The sequence below is a fragment of the Macaca nemestrina genome, chromosome 17, assembly GCF_043159975.1.
Source record: "Macaca nemestrina isolate mMacNem1 chromosome 17, mMacNem.hap1, whole genome shotgun sequence".
Lineage (NCBI taxonomy): Eukaryota > Metazoa > Chordata > Mammalia > Primates > Cercopithecidae > Macaca > Macaca nemestrina.
This window is the reverse complement of record NC_092141.1, coordinates 86,531,492-86,547,305: the sequence shown is the minus strand read 5'-3', so window position 1 is coordinate 86,547,305 and position 15,814 is coordinate 86,531,492. Positions and strand designations below refer to the sequence as shown.

Below are 15,814 nucleotides of genomic sequence, written 5' to 3'. Positions count from 1 at the left end.
ATAATAATAAAGTAATGGATCAGGACACAACTTGCGCAGCTATGAGATGGGAGACTGGGATTTGAACACGAACACAACTTTCATACCAACCTCGGATGCACACACTTGCTCTAGTCTATACCAGTGGATCTTAATCATGGCTCTGCCATGGACACCTCTGACATCTGCTGAAGCCCTTCTCAGAATAACATTTTTAAATGCCTAAAATGAAATACAGAGAGTTACAAAGGAAACCAATAAAGTTAAAATCCAGTTCTTAAAATATTTTTAGTTGAGATATGATAGTATACATACTTCTTTCTTAATGCATTAAACAAAGAATAGTTGCTGGTTTAATTACCACCCAAATTTCTAAGTTATAATAAATGTAAATAATATTTTGAGATATCTGCAGCCACTTTAATGCAGTGGAGAAGTCACTATCTGTGCGTACTATTGGGTTGTACTGATTCCATTTATAATTAAAGAAATGCAAAACTTCAGTAAAAGTTTCCTGAAAATAAAGATGGAAATTTATCCCATCCAAGCTCCCAGACCCCCTGAATTGTCTCCATAGACCCATGAATGCCAGGTTATCATGATGTTCTGAAGAACACACAGTTTTCTGAAAGAAACAAACCACAACAGTGAGCGAAATTGACTATTCGAGAATGGAAAGAAAACCTCTTTCTCAGCCATCAAAATCAGCAGGCAGTCTCCACCCACCATATGCCATTGACAATTCTGATGACTTCATAGAATCCATTTCCCAACAAGATCAAGGGGTGGGGCCTGGGGAAGGCTGGGGATAGGAGGGGAAGTATTACGGATGATGCTATTTGATTATACTAATTGCAAATAATGGCCCAAACCAAGAACCCAACCACAAGTCGATTCATTTCTTTTTTTTTTTTTTTTTTTTTTGAGACAGAGTCTTGCTCTGTCGCCCAGGCTGGGGTGCAGTGGCCGGATCTCAGCTCACTGCAAGCTCCACCTCCCGGGTTTACGCCATTCTCCTGCCTCAGCCTCCTGAGTAGCTGGGACTACAGGCGCCCGCCACCTCACCCGGCTAGTTTTTTGTATTTTTTAGTAGAGATGGGGTTTCACCGTGTTAGCCAGGATGGTCTCCATCTCCTGACCTCGTGATCCACCCGTCTCGGCCTCCCAAAGTGCTGGGATTACAGGCTTGAGCCACCGCGCCCGGCCAAGTCGATTCATTTCAAAAGCTATGTAATAATGTTTAGGATAAGGAATTAATTTTTATAGCCACTGGAGCGGTTGAGCTTCTACCATAACACAGATGTATTACAAATTAAAATTTCCCCCCAGGTGGTTAATGTAAAGACACCATAGACAACAGGAAGGACCCCTGAGTCACACACCCCCTTAGATATGCAGGAAACCAACAGTGGGTATTTGAGGAGCCACCACCCTCTGCCTGGACTGCACTCCCCATGCCACATGTGGCTGCCAGTCAGTCTCTTCCTCCCCTCCCAGTACCCCCACTCAAGGACATTGCTTCCTTGTTTTCTACCAAAGAGACTGAGGGCACCTTGAAGGCCCAGCACTCCGAACACCACTTTTCCTGGCTGTCTGGTTCAGACGCTGGAAGAGGAGCCTTCGGGCAGGGAGGGGGATGACGTCAGCACCCACGGCTCCCAGCACAATGGCTTTCAGCCTGGAACTCTCAGCCAGGAGTTTTGTGTTCAGAGAATACATTTTGGTTTACTCTTTGCTGATAAAACTCTGTGCCTGGCCTGGCGCGGTGGCTCAAGCCTGTAATCCCAGCACTTTGGGAGGCCGAGGCGGGCAGATCACGAGGTCAGGAGATCGAGACCATCCTGGCTAACATGGTGAAACCCCGTCTCTACTAAAAATACAAAAAAATAGCCGGGCGTGGTGGTGGACACTTGTAGCCCCAGCTACTTGGGAGGCTGAGGCAGAAGAATGGCATGAACCCCAGAGGCGGAGCTTGCAGTGAGCCAAGATCGCATCACTGCACTCCAGCCTGGGCAACAGAGGCAACTCTGTCTCAAAAAAAAAGAAAAGCAAACAAACAAACAAAAACTCGGTGCCTTTGTCCTATGAGAGAAGCATGGAAACTCCAGGGTTCCCAGGCAGGCCAGACCTCCCAACCCCTTCTTCCAAGACTGCCAAGCCATAAAAGTGCTTCGCCTCTCGGGTGGGTCCCAGGCAAGGCGTGGTGTCAGTGTCTCCCCCTCCTGCCGTAACTTTCTGGCAATCAGCTGTGGCTCTCACCCAAACTGTGCACCTTGGCAGTCCTACCCGGGAATCACCTTGGGAATCATCTTGGCAGAGCCTGGGAATCTGCATGTTAAAGCACCCTCTGGTTCTGATGATCAACCTGTTGGCATCTGCATGACACCCTTTCTCTTTGAAAGGATCTGAGAGCGGCCCTTCATACGTGCTCACCTGCTCCCTCTCCTAAGAGAACCGCCTTCCAGCCCTGAAGGCAATCATCTGCCAAGCACCAGGCTGGAGGTGCTAAGCTGCAGGGACTCTTGGGCTTCTGAAACCACAGGGTGCCTTTCCTCCAAAAGCTGCAGGTTCTTAAGGGCAGAGTTGCCTGACTACTGCCAACTGAGTGGTGGGCTCTTGTCCAGATCCAGACAGGGCAGGAGTGAGGGGTGACACAGGGTATTAGTCCATTTTGAGACTGCTGATAAAGACATACCTGAGACTGGGAAGAAAAAGAGGTTTGATGGACTTATAGTTCCACGTGGCTGGGGAGGCCTCACAGTCATGGTGGAAGGTAAGGAGGAGCAAGTCACGTATTACAAGGATGGCTCAGGCAAAGAGAGAGCTTATGCAGGGAAACACCCCCTTATAAAACCATCAGATCTCAAGATACTTATTCACTATCACGAGAACAGCATGGGAAAGACCCACCCTCGTGATTCAATTACCTCCCACCAGGTCCCTCCCATGACATGTGGGAATTCAAGACGAGATTTGGGTGGGGACACAGCCAAACCATATCATACAACCCCAAGCATGGAGGGCCAGGCAACCCCAAGCATGGAGGGCCAGGAAGCGCAGGGTATACACGCGGTGGATGGGTATGTTTCTTGGTCCACAACTCTGACTCTTTAGATACGGCATTTCCTGGACCCTTTTTGAGGACCTCATATCATCCCTGGCATTTTGGGCCCATAGTCCGGCTTCAGGTCTTTTTGGTTTTGTTTTTTTTTTGAGATGGAGTTTTGCTCTTGTTGCCCAGGCTGGAGTGCAGTGGCGCAATCTCGGCTCACTGCAACCTCCACCTCCTGGGTTCAAGCGATTCTTCTGCCTCAGCCTCCCAAGTAATCCCAGTACTTTGGGAGGCCAAGGCAGGTGGATCACCTGAGATCAGGAGTTTGAGACCAGCCTGGCCAACATGGTGAAACCTTCGTCTCTATGAAAAATACAAACATTAGCTGGGCATGGTGGTGGGCACCTGCAGTCCCAGCTACTCAGGAGGCTGAGGCAGGAGAATTGCTGGAGCCTGGGGGGTGAAAGTTGCAGTGAGCCAAGATCTTACCACTGCACTCCAGCCTGGGCAACAGAGTGAGACTCTGTCTCAAAAAATAATAATAATAATAGAATAATAAATAAATAAGTAAATTTAAAAGTCTAGTGAAGAAGTAAAATTTATTTTACTTCTAAAATTTCTTTTCTACCTACTTTTGCTAGTGGGAAATTTTTTTCCATTTCCTCCGAGTTCAGGGGAGGAAACCCTGTTCTTCTCACAATTACTCTGCGTGAGAAAATCCAGGTAAAAAGAACCAACAGCACCACCCCTGAGTCCCTCCCTCACCCACTCCCCCAGCTGAGCTTGCAAAGAAGGAGAGCATGTTGTGTGTGGCTGCAGCCATTTAAAATGCAGGCAGGGCTGGGTGCAGCACCTCACACCTATAATCCCAGGACTTTGAGAGGCTGAGGTAGGTGGATCACCTTGAGTTCAAGACCAGCCTGGCCAATACGGTGAAACCTCGTCTCTATGAAAAATACAAAAATTAGCCAGACGTGGTGGTTCACGCCTGTAGTCCAAGCTACTTGGGAGGCTGAGGCTGGAGAATCACTTAAACCTGGGAGGTGGAGGTTGCAGTGAACTGAGATTAAGCCACTGCAGCCTGGGTGACAGAGCAGCACCCTGTCTCAAAAATAAATAAATAAAATGCAGGAGGGAGTCACTGTTTCATGGTGTCCTGTGGATATCCTGGCCTACTTGGGAAGCAGAATTGGACTGGACCATTTCTCTGAAGCAAAACTTCTTGATACCTACAGCAATAGTGTCTCACTAGACATATGACCCGATTGGTAGATGGCTTCATGTCGCAAAGTTTCCAATGTGGAATTTTTTCAGAAGAGCACCAGGCAATGTGTAAGACATAAAAATCACAAGCAAATAAACAACAAAAACAAAAATCACAAGCATTTGACCTGAGCCAGTTGCTGAACTTCTCTGTGCCCATCTCCTCATTCATAAAATGGGACGGTAAGACCTATTTGGCTTCTTTCCTTCCCTACAATAAGTGTTGATGGGGGGGCAGCTATGCTGGGGATGGTCACACACACTCCTCAAAGCCCCTCTCCAGAGCTCTATCAGCAAGGGCGTGGAGAGAGGACCCCATGATAAACTCTAAGGGCAGAAGATTCCTGAGTGCTTTGGCAATTTGAAGGAAGGCGAGGGCAGCTCTGGTTGTTGGCATGATCACAAAACCTTCTTGAGCAAAGGAAGAGAGGACCCATTCATTCAGAGAGAAGTTAATTTTAGACCTTGCCTCCTGTCCACCTCCACCCCACAGCGCAAGAATTTGACAATTTCCAGGACTGTGAAGACCAACAGAGACCACGTGATTTTGCAAGACATGGACGCAGCTGTGAGGCCGAGTCACTATCCCAACTATCGTCACCACCATTGTCACTGCTGTCACCTTCGAATGTGCCAAAGTCCCTACCAGCACCTGGGTCCCCTCCGAGCTCCTGCCGGGGCAGTTTGTGGTGATGAGGATGATGTTAACTCCACACTGTCTCTGCTCTGACAACAGACAGTGTCTGTAAGCTTGCTGGCCACAGTGGTTCTGTGGTACCCAACACGGCCATCCTTGGCACTGGACAGTGAGTTACTAAACGGGCTCCTTGTTGAGATACCTGCCAACTGTGGCAGGTGAAGCTTTCCCATCCTCTGCATGGGACTGACCATCGGCCCAACAACAGAAACATCCTCCCAGAAGGCCAGTAGGCCTCTCCAGTCCTGGAGACACAGGAATGAGGGTGTCTGGGAGCGGACTCTAGCCAGAGAGCCTCCAGTGTGTCAAGGGGACCCGTCAAATCCCCTGGAGGCCACTGAGCATCAGTGTCTGCCCAGAAGATGCCTCTGCCATGGCAGAGTCAGGACTTAGTGACCACAACTGCCCAGGCCCCCAGGAGCAGTTAGGCTGGGGTGCGGCACACAGGCCTGTATCCTCCCTAGTGACCACATGGATGGCAGGGGCCACATCCTTTGACCCCACACAGGGAGACCTTATTGGCAAGTGGGTTACAGTTGAAAAAAGCTGCCATAGGCCGAGGCATCCACGGCTTCCAAACACTCAAAACTGCTTCCCGTGATCTCAGAAAATTGTCCAATTTTTGAAAGATAGGGGTGGGGATGGCCAGGAAACAGGGTCTGAAATTTATTTCTCTATCTTTTATTGGAATAACTTAATCCCTGCCAGTAAACATGAGAGTGATGTGACATTATCATAAAAGTAAACACACAATTACAGTAGGGGGTAGGCTTAAAACAAAACAACACCTGAGCTGATTATCTACCCAACCAACTGGAAACCCATGAGCAAAACCATCCTGCCCTGACAGGTGAGCACGCTCATAATTGCTTTTAAACATGTACTTAAATGTTGATCTGTTGTGTAAATACCTTTTTAAACAAGTATGCTTTAAGAAAATGTAACTGCTATGGGGGCAGGGACGTGGGGCAGGAGAATGACTAACGAAACCAACTTGAATTCCAGCACCCACATCTGTCGTCCACAGCCCCTCGTATCATAGCAGGTGTTTTCATAGACCTGGCAGCTATCTTTGGGCATACATTTTGGATTCATTTTGTTCAATAGACTCTGTATTCGTTGTTGAGGGCTGCCACGGCAAGGCACTGCGGTCAGAGTGCCTTCAACAGGAACGCATTTCCGCGCAGTTCTGGAGGCTGGAAGTCTGAGATCAAGGTGTCTCGGCAGGGTTGTTCCTTCTGAGGCCTCTCTCCCGGCCTTATAGAGCAGGGGTCCTCAACCCCTGGGCCGAGGACCAGTACCGGTCTGTGGACCATTAGGAACCATTAGATTCGCACAAGAGCATGAACCCTGTTGTGAACTGCACATGTGAGGGATCTAGGTTGCGTGCTTCTTATGAGAATTCAAGACCTGATGATCTGTCACCGTCTCCCATCACCCCCAGATGGGACCGTCTAGCTGCAGGAAAACAAGCTCAGGCTCCCACTGATTCTACATTACAGTGAAGTGTATAATTATTTTATTATATATCACAATGTAATAACAATAGAAACAAAGTACACAATCAATGTAACGCTGGAATCATCCCGAAACCATCCCCCACCCCAGCCGGGTCCGTGGAAAAACTGCCTTCCACAAAGCCAGTCCCTGGTGCCAAAAAGGTTGGGGACTGTGGTTATAGAAGGTTGTTCTCTCCTCCCTGTGTCCTCACATGGTCATCCCTCTGTGTGTGTCTTAATCTCCTCCTCCTATAAGGAACATCAGTCCTGTTGGATTGCAGCCCACCCTAAGGACCTCATTTTACTTTAATTACCTTCCTACAGGCTCTATCTCCAAATACGGTCATATCCTGAGATACTGGGGCTTCGGGATTATTTTATTTTATTTTATTTTATTTTATTTTATTTTATTTTATTTTATTTTTTGACACAGAGTTTCGCTCTTGTCGCCCAGGCTGGAGTGCAACGGCAGGATCTCAGCTCACCACAAACTCCGCTTCCCGGGTTCAAGTGATTCTCAGCCTCAGCTTCTGGAGTAGCTGGGATTACAGGCGCCCGCCACCACGACCGGCTAATTTTTGTATTTTTAGTAGAGACGGGGTTTCACCATGTTGGCCAGGCTGGCCTCGAAATTCGGACCTCAGGTGATCGCCCAACTCGGCCTCCCAAAGTGCCTGGATTACAGGCGTGAGCCACCATGCCCAGCCAGGGGCTTCTGGATTTAATATATGGATTTGAGGAGGCCATATGTTATTTAGACCACAACAGATTACTTCCGCAAAAGTCAAACCCCAGGTTGTACAGGGAAGGAAAGGGTTGCCTGAGAACCCAAGTCAGGCAGAGCCTAAAGCCCTGCAGGAAGGACACCTGGTTCTAGGTACTGGCTTTATCTTGAAGGATAAATACCCTAGAGGTGATTTTAAAATAATAAATAAACACTTCCAAGGCAAAGGGAACATCCCAGAAAGTTCCAGACATGTAGGACTATCCTGATAAGAGAAGCAAGAACGTGATTTCCAGGGTCAGTGTTGGAGACACTAGGAGAGGGCAGAAGGCGCTGGGGGAGAGGGCAGCCCCTCCGCAGGGTCTGGCAAGCAGGGGATGTGCCCACTGCTCCTGCCCGTGCACCCGGTGGGCAGCCCCTCGGCGGGCTCATTAGCTGCCATCCTCAGCACTGAGGGACCCGTGCCCGGTCAGGGCGCAGAACCGGCTCTTCCCCAGCGGGGCAGGAGGCCAGCGCTTACCTGACTGACAGGTGTCAGGTCAAATCACCAGCTCTCCTGAAAATATCATCCTCGCCTCCTGCCGGGCCACGCCAGCCGGGGACAGAGAGACAGACAGCCCCCCTAATGATGCCAGGCAGACCTCCTGACAGCTCTGCCCTCCCGGGCCCCCGGAACAGCCAGCGCGGCGTGCCCTGCTACGGGAGGGGTGGGGACCCTGGCTTTCCTGCCCAGCTCAGCCCAGCCCTGCTCAGCAGCAGAGAGAACAGGACGGAGGCTCCCATTTCCCAGCGACTGCGGCGCCTCCAAACCGCCCGTCTGCGACGCCCACGCGAGCGTGCGCAGCCCAGCCCCTCCCGGACGTCCTCGCCCCCGCCGGGGCACATGGTACTCCGCACCCAGGAGGAGAGTGGCACGCGGATCCCAGCCCCTGCGAGCCCCTCTGGCCGCCCCCGCTTCGCACCCCGCATTGCCTCAGCTGCCGTTCCAGAAATGCAGCGTCTGGCGCGCAAAGCGGTGCACGGTCCCCAGTCCGCGCGCAGCAGCCTGGAGCGGCGCCAGAGTCCCCGTCCCACTTCCTGGCGGCCCTGCCTCCGGCCAGCTCCCTCCTCCCCTCTCTCCCTCCGTGCCCCCCACCCCATCTTGGGACGCTTCCAGGACCCAAGAGGCAGGAGGGGGATCGCGAGGGGAAGGCGCGGAGGGGGAGAAGGAGGAGCGGGGGAGAAGGAGGAGCGGGGGAGAAGGAGGAGCGGGGGAAGCAGCAGCTCTGGAGGCTGCGCGGCGCTCGCGGACCCACGCGCCGGGAAGGAGGGCGCAGCCCCGAGCATCGCACGTGGTTTCCAGATTCCTCCCACCCCTACCCCGGCGACCACGAGAGGGGGTCGGGGGCAGCTCCTTCCCAGCCCCAGCTGAACAGAAAGCCTTGCAAAAGGGAAGAAATTAAAAAGCAGGGGGAGGGAAGGGGAGGAGGGGAGGGGTTGGGGGAAGGAGGAAAAAGTCACCTTCAGCCATAATGGGTCCCAGAGAGGAACAGAGGGGTGAACAGTAGGGTCCTCGGGTTCCCTCCCCGCCTGCCTCCTCCCACGGTTTGTGCAGCGGCCTGGCCCATCCGCCTCTGGGGCGACCACGGGACACACTGCATGGCCACTGTCACTCTGGGTCCCCCCTGCCACACACACATCTGCGACTTCTGGCTCTTTGATCTTCCCTTCACAAAATGGTCATGCTTTTTCACGACAGGGTGAGGGCCCCAGGGACGCGTTCTGCATGGAGGATGGCAAGGGGGAGGTTTGGTTGAAACAAGAACCCTTGGTTGGCCCCTTGGGTTTCCAGCCCCCAAGAGGGCTCACACAGCCCACGTGCCATGTCCCGGGTCCGAGCAAAACAGAGCATGCCAGTGTGAATGGCCGGTACTCAGACGCGGCCCCCTGGACACAGACGGGACTTTCTGTCCAGAAACAACCCAGCCCCCACAACAGCCTGGTCGTTACACTGAGTTCATGTCGTTCCAAAGAGCAAAATATATACCGTGAAGGGCCCACCTTTCCTTTTCTCCTTGTTCTACAGGGCGATTAGCATGGAGGAGCCATCACACTGTAGCGGAGGGGAGAGGGTGGTTTAAGAATAAATGGGCTCTGGGAGGGAAGGAGCAACTTGCAATGCCACTCTTGGCATTCTGCAGGAAGCTCAACCCTCAGCTCTCACCCACCCAGAACCCCAGCATCTGCTGAGCCTCTGCCACTGCCGAATGTACTCCCAGGAAGGGCTCCGAGCCTCTGCCTTGCTGAGTGCACCCCTGGGAGGGGCTCCAGCGTGGCCCCAGCATGGCTACCCCCGCAGGAAAGGAGACCGTAGTGTTTCTGAACAGAGGGGTAGCTTGCCACGGTAAACATGCCAGTGCCCTGAGGTGTGGAGACTGCGGGAAGCGATTCAATATTTTCATGGGGGCTCATTATATTTGCTCCCAGACCAGAAAAGCCGGAGCCTATTACTGCTCTCTTGGTAGGATTTTTTTTTTTAATCCTTGTATATTACAAGAACATGAATTAAGCTCTGATGAATGTGATATTAATTAATTACATGAAGATCCACGTGGGAGACAGGAGGGGGTGGAGGGAGAGGTTGTGCTATGCAAATGACCGGGAGGAGAGATGCTGCTGGAAATGTGCTTCTCATTGTTTCTGGCTCCAGAACGTGGAGGCGTGCGCAGTGGGCTCAGCCAGGGAGGTTTACCTGCAGGCAGCAGATGTGGCTTCTGCAAGATTTAAAGCCTCTGGCACCATTACAGACGAGGAAAGTGGGGGGGCCTGGGCATTGCAGCAGCGGAGAGGGAGGAGGGGAAGGAGGACTCCGGCTCAGGCCGCCATCTTCTCGAACTGCAAAAAGGGAATTTGAAATCCGTTTCACATGTTCCAAAATGGCTGCTCTCAGCCGGAGCCTGGGAAGGTTGCAAAGGCCCTCGTGCGGCTCAGAGAGCCTCCTGGACTCCTTCTGTCCGTAAAATGGAGCCTGAGTGTTGCAAGAAGAGTCCTTGACTACTAAAGGCAGATCATTCTCCTCCAAAATATTTTGCAGAAACCACTTCAAACTCCCACTCCAGCTCTGAGCCCCAGGGGGAGGGGCTGCTGCCACTGAAAGCTGGCAAAACAAAAAATGACAAGGAAAAATGGGAGACTGAATTTGAAAATCAAAAGAGGGGGCCTATAGCCTGAGCCCAGATGTCAGTGGCCACTTCCCAGGTGGCTCTTGGATGCTGCCACGCCCCCCTCACCTCCAGCTTGAAGCAGGCTGAGCCCCAGATACCTAGCACCTTTCCCTCCAGGACTGGAGACCTGTACCTAGGAGACTGGGCAGATTCTTGGGTGCCACCAGGCAGGGGCTGATTCAAATGAGAAGATGATTGGCAGTTACAGTGACATGAGCCAGGGGTCATCTGGAGATCCCTAAAGGCATGAGGTGTGGGTCCAGGCAGCAGGGAATTAGGTCCATGTGAATTAGGACCCAGCCTGGAAGGCCAGGGAGCAAAAAGGCCACAAGACGTGAGGTTTGGGAAGGGGTCTGAGCAACTAACTAGAGCTGGAAGCCAGCAGCAAGAGTGGCTTTTGATATAGCTGGATAGGCTCAGGCACTCAGGAACTCTGGCTCTAAAGCCACGACAATCACTCAGTGAGACAGGTATGGGGCTGCAGGTAAAAGCCAGAGTCACCAGGCTGGGGGAGGGGAGTGAGAAGGAGGAGCAGAGGGACGAGGCTCCCGTCATGCCCCCTCCTCCTCTTCATGAAGTGCCCATGTTCTTTTCTCTCCTTGATGTGAACGTTGGTCAGAACGTCAGAGTCTAACATCATGCTTAGCTATAAGGTGTTGTTTGTTTATCAGGAATTCTGTCTGCCAGATCTAGAACATCTCAAAGCACCAGTCATAAAACGTCAGACATTTCACAAATGCTGTGATGGTTAATTTTATGTGTCAACCGGATTGGGCCACAGGATGCCCAGATATTTGATCAAACGTTAGTCAGAGTGTTTCTGTGAGGGTGTTTTGGATGAGATTAACATTTATTTATTTATTTATTTATTTATTTATTTATTTATTTATGACAGAGTCTTGCTCTGTCACCCAGGCTGGAGTGCAATGGTGCGATCCTGGTTCACTGCAGCCTCGACCTCCTGGGCTCAAGTGATCCTCCTGCCTCAGCCTCCTGAGTAGCTGGGATTACAGGTGTGTGGCACCACGCCCGGCTAATTTTTCTGTGTGTTTTTCGTAGAGACAGGGTTTCATCATGTTGGCCAGGCTGGTTTGGAACTCCTGACCTCAGGTGATCTTCCCACCTAGGCCTCCCAAAGTGCTGGGATTACAGGCATGAGCCGCCGCGCCGGGCCGAGATTAACATTTAAATCAGTAGACAGAATAAAGCAGTTTGTCCTCCCGAATGTGGAGGGGGGCCTCATCCAATCGGTTGAAGGCCTGCACAGAACAAAGGCTGACCCTCCTAGCAAGAATGAATTTCTGCTCCCTGACCGTCTTCAAGCTGGGGCAACAGCTTTGTCCTGCCTTCGGACTGGACCTGACCTGACATTGACTCTCCTGTGTCCCGAGACTGCCAGCTTTCAGACTAGAACTTACACCATGGGCTGTCCTGGTTCTCAGGCCTTTGGATTCAGACTGGAATTCCGTCATCGGCTCTTCTTGGTCTCCATCTTTGCCCATTGCAAATCACGGGACTTTCCAATCTCCATAATCACGTGAATCAATGCCTAATAATAGATCTCTTTACATAAACAGGACCAAAGGAGAGGCAGTGATATAGACAAAGGGGAGAACCCTGACTAATGCGAATATTCACCAGTGATTTCCCCTGCTTCATCTGGGCTGGGGACATAAAGAAATTCAAGATGGGTTTGGAGCTAAAGTAGATCCTGGCTGGGAGCAGTGGCTCACACCTGTAATCCCAGCACTTTGGAAGGCTGAGGTGGATGGATCACCTGAGGTCAGGAGTTCGAGACCAGCCTGGCCAATATGGCAAAACCCCGTCTCTACTAAAAATACAAAAATCAGCCAGGTGCGGTGGCATGCACCTTAGTCCCAGCTACTTGGGAGGCTGAGACAGAAGAATTGCTTGAACCCAGGGAGTGAAGCAGTGAACTGAGCTACACCACTGCACTCCAGCCTGGGTGACAAAACAAGACTCCATCTCAAAAGAAAAAAAAATTTAAAAATAAAAAAGAAATAAAAATAAAACAGATTCTGTTGTTATCACCAAAGACCAGAAGATAATTTATCTACATGTCTGTGCTAGATACTCTCTATGGCATTCAGCATCCAGTTCCACCACCTTGTAGCGTGGAAGCTAGAAGGCTAAATGCTACATTTCCCAGACCACCTTGATTTTATAGGATACCAGCTGTAAACCAAAAAGTATCTGAGATAAGTCTCAGTTAATTTAGAAAGTTTGTTTTGCCAAAGTTGAGGACGCGCACTCATGACACAGCCTCAGGAGGTCCTGACAACGTCTGCCCAAGGGGGTCAGGGCACGGCTTGGTTTTATATATCTTAGGGAGTCTTGAGACATCAATCAATATATGTAAATCTGTACACTGGTTTGGTCCCGAAAGGCAGAACAGCTCGAAGCGGGGAGGGGCCTTTCAGGTCATAGGTACATAAAAGATGAATGGTTGCATTCTTTTGAGTTTCTGATTAGCCTTTCACTGAATACACAATTGACAGGAAGAGTTACTTATGCCTTGGTCTGGCTCAGTGAAACAGTAGGGCAGAGGAAGCCGTCAGATCTGCCTTGGTCTCAGGTGAGCAGAGGGATGACTTTGAGTTCTATCTGTCCTTTGTCCGCAAGGAATTTTCTTGTGGGCAAATTGTGAGCAAGGTCTGTAGCTTTTTCTTTTTCTTTTTCTTTTTCTTTTTTTTTTTTTTTTTTTTTTTTTTTTTGAGACGGAGTCTCGCTGTGTCGCCCAGGCTGGAGTGCAGTGGTGCTATCTCAGCTCACTGCAAGCTCCGCCTCCTGGGTTCATGCCATTCTTCTGCCTCAGCCTCCCCAATAGCTGGGACTACAGGCGCCCACCACCACACCCGGCTCATTTTTTGTATTTTTTAGTAGAGATGGGGTTTCACCATGTTAGCCAGGATAGTCTTGATCTCCTGACCTCATGATCCGCCTGCCTCAGCCTCCCAAAGTGCTGGGATTACAGGCGTGAGCCACCTCACCTGGCCTTTTCCATGTGTGTTGACATTGTCCAGTCACCAGTCATCTGGTTTTTAACCTTCACCTGAGGTACTTCTGGCTGTGTTGGCATGAAAAGGTTGGTGAATTCTCTCCACAAAAAAACAAGTATGAAATGGATGAAATTGTCAAACATCAACCACCTTTGGGGGCCAGTGGGCATCAACCAAAGACAGACAGTGAGTTGAGAAGCTTCCATTATTGGAAAGCTGCAGAGCTTTTGGCAAGAGTAGTAAAGGTCTGTGGTCTTCTTGTCTAGGGATGCTCTATCCTCCCCAAGCTGGATCAGCAAGAACAGTTATGGTAGCCAGAGGGGGCTGACTTGGGACGAAGGAAAAAATCTGCAGTTTTCCCAACTAAAAGTGATGAATTCAGTAGGGTACAAATTGGAAAAACCCAGTTTCATAAACTCAAGTTTGGATTCCAAGTTGGGGCAAGCAGCAAACCAGTCAGGAATTTCATGGCCGGGCACAGTGGCTCACGCCTGTAATCCCAGCACTTTGGGAGGCTGAGGTGAGCGAATCACAGGGTCAGGAGTTCGAGACCAGCCTGGCCAACATGGTGAACCCCTGTCTCTACTACAAAAATACAAAAATTAACTGGGCATGGTGGCATGCGCCTGTAATCCCAGCTACTTGGGAGGCTGAGGCAGGAGAATCGCTTGAACCTGGGAGGTGGAGGTTGCAGTGAGCCGAGATCGGGCCACTGCACTCCAACCTGGGCAACAGAACAAGGCTCCATCTCTAAAAAAAAAAAAAAAAAAGAAGGAAATTTCACAGGGAGATCCTAGAAATAACAGAGCACTGGAAAGGCTGAAGCAAGCTTACCACAAACACTGGGCTGACTGGCGAACTATGAGCCTGCACAGGGCGGGCCTGAACCCGCCCAGCATCGAGTGGAGGCTGAGGGACACTTGGCTTCGGATGCACTCCCAAATCCACACACACACAGAGCAGCAGAGGAAAGAAGGCTTAGTAGGGCCAAGGCGTTTGGGCACAAACTTCGCCCAAATTATTGGCTGACCATTAGGCAATGCAGACTCAAGGATGATTCCCGGGAAGGCAGGCTGAAAGATCAAAATTCTGAGCAAAACGATCAGCAGATGCATACCACAGGGAGACATCCCACAGTGTAAGTCCAGGCAAGGAAAAAAAAAAAAAACCTCAAAAAAATAAATGGAATCCCGGCCAGGCGCAGTGGCTCATGCCTATAATCCCAACACTTTGGGAGGCTTGAGACGTATGGATCACTTGAGGTCAGGAGATCAAGACCAGCCTGGCCAACATAGGAAAACTCCATCTCTACTAAAAATACAAAAAAATTTGCTGGGCGTGGTGGCACACACCTGTAGTCCCAGCTACGTGGGAGGCTGAGGCAGGAGAATTGCTTGAACCCAGGAGGTGGAGGTTGCAGTGAGCTGAGATCACGCCATTGCACTCCAGCCTGGGCAACAAAGTGAAACCTTGTCTCAAAAAAATAAATAAAAATAAATGGAATCCAGAGCTACTGCATTATAATACTTAAAATGTCTAGTTTTTGACCAAAAAGTATGAGATATGAAAATAAACAGGGACATGTAACCCATACCTGAAAAAAGAAAAACACAGTCAATAGAAATGGACTCTGTGAGTGAGCCCTGATGTTGGATTTAGCAAGGATTTTAAAGTAAGTACTAGAAATATGTTCAAAAAACTTAGATGCTGTTAAAATGACAAGTTGGGCCAGGCACGGTGGCTCACACCTGTAATCCCAGCACTTTGGGAGGCTGAGGTGGTCAGATCATTTGAGCCCAGGAGTCAACATCAGTCTCTAGTGACATGGCAAAATCTCATGTCTACAAAAACAAAAAATTTGGCCAGGGGTGGTGACCCATGCCTGTAGTCCCAGCTACTCAGTATGCAGAGGTGGGAGAATCACCTCAGCTCAAGAGGTCAAGGCTGCCGTGAACCGAGATCACACCACTGCACACCAACCTAGGTAATGGGGTGAGGCCTTGTCTCAAAAAAAAAACTATATATATATATATTCCCCCCACATGTACATATATACTTGTTATAACAATAAAAATGAGTTATTTAAATTTTCTTATTACAAATCAGATAGAAGCATATGTTGTTTACAAGAGACACATCCGAAAGAAATTTGTTATTAAAGAGATACACAAATGAGGCAGTGATGGTTAAAGGGTGCAAAATCTCAGTTAGACAGAAAGGATATGGGGGAGGGCTTTTTGAGATCTGTTGCGTAGCATGGTGAATATAGTTAATAACGGCATATTATACATTTCAACATTGCTAAAAGAGTAAATTTTAAACGTTCTCACCACAAAAAATGTTAAGTATTTGATGTCATTGGTATGTTAACTAGCGT

General features: G+C 50.0%; 1 long non-coding RNA gene across 1 annotated transcript; it reads right to left on the bottom strand.

Annotated features, from left to right (window-relative positions):
• Window positions 1-207: 207 nt before the first annotated feature.
• On the bottom strand, window positions 208-10,166 carry LOC112424524 (uncharacterized). The gene is made up of 3 exons (XR_003015298.2): window positions 9,946-10,166; window positions 2,413-2,680; window positions 208-604 (listed from the first exon to the last, which is right to left on the bottom strand). It is a non-coding gene; the product is annotated as an uncharacterized lncRNA (long non-coding RNA).
• Window positions 10,167-15,814: the final 5,648 nt, after the last annotated feature.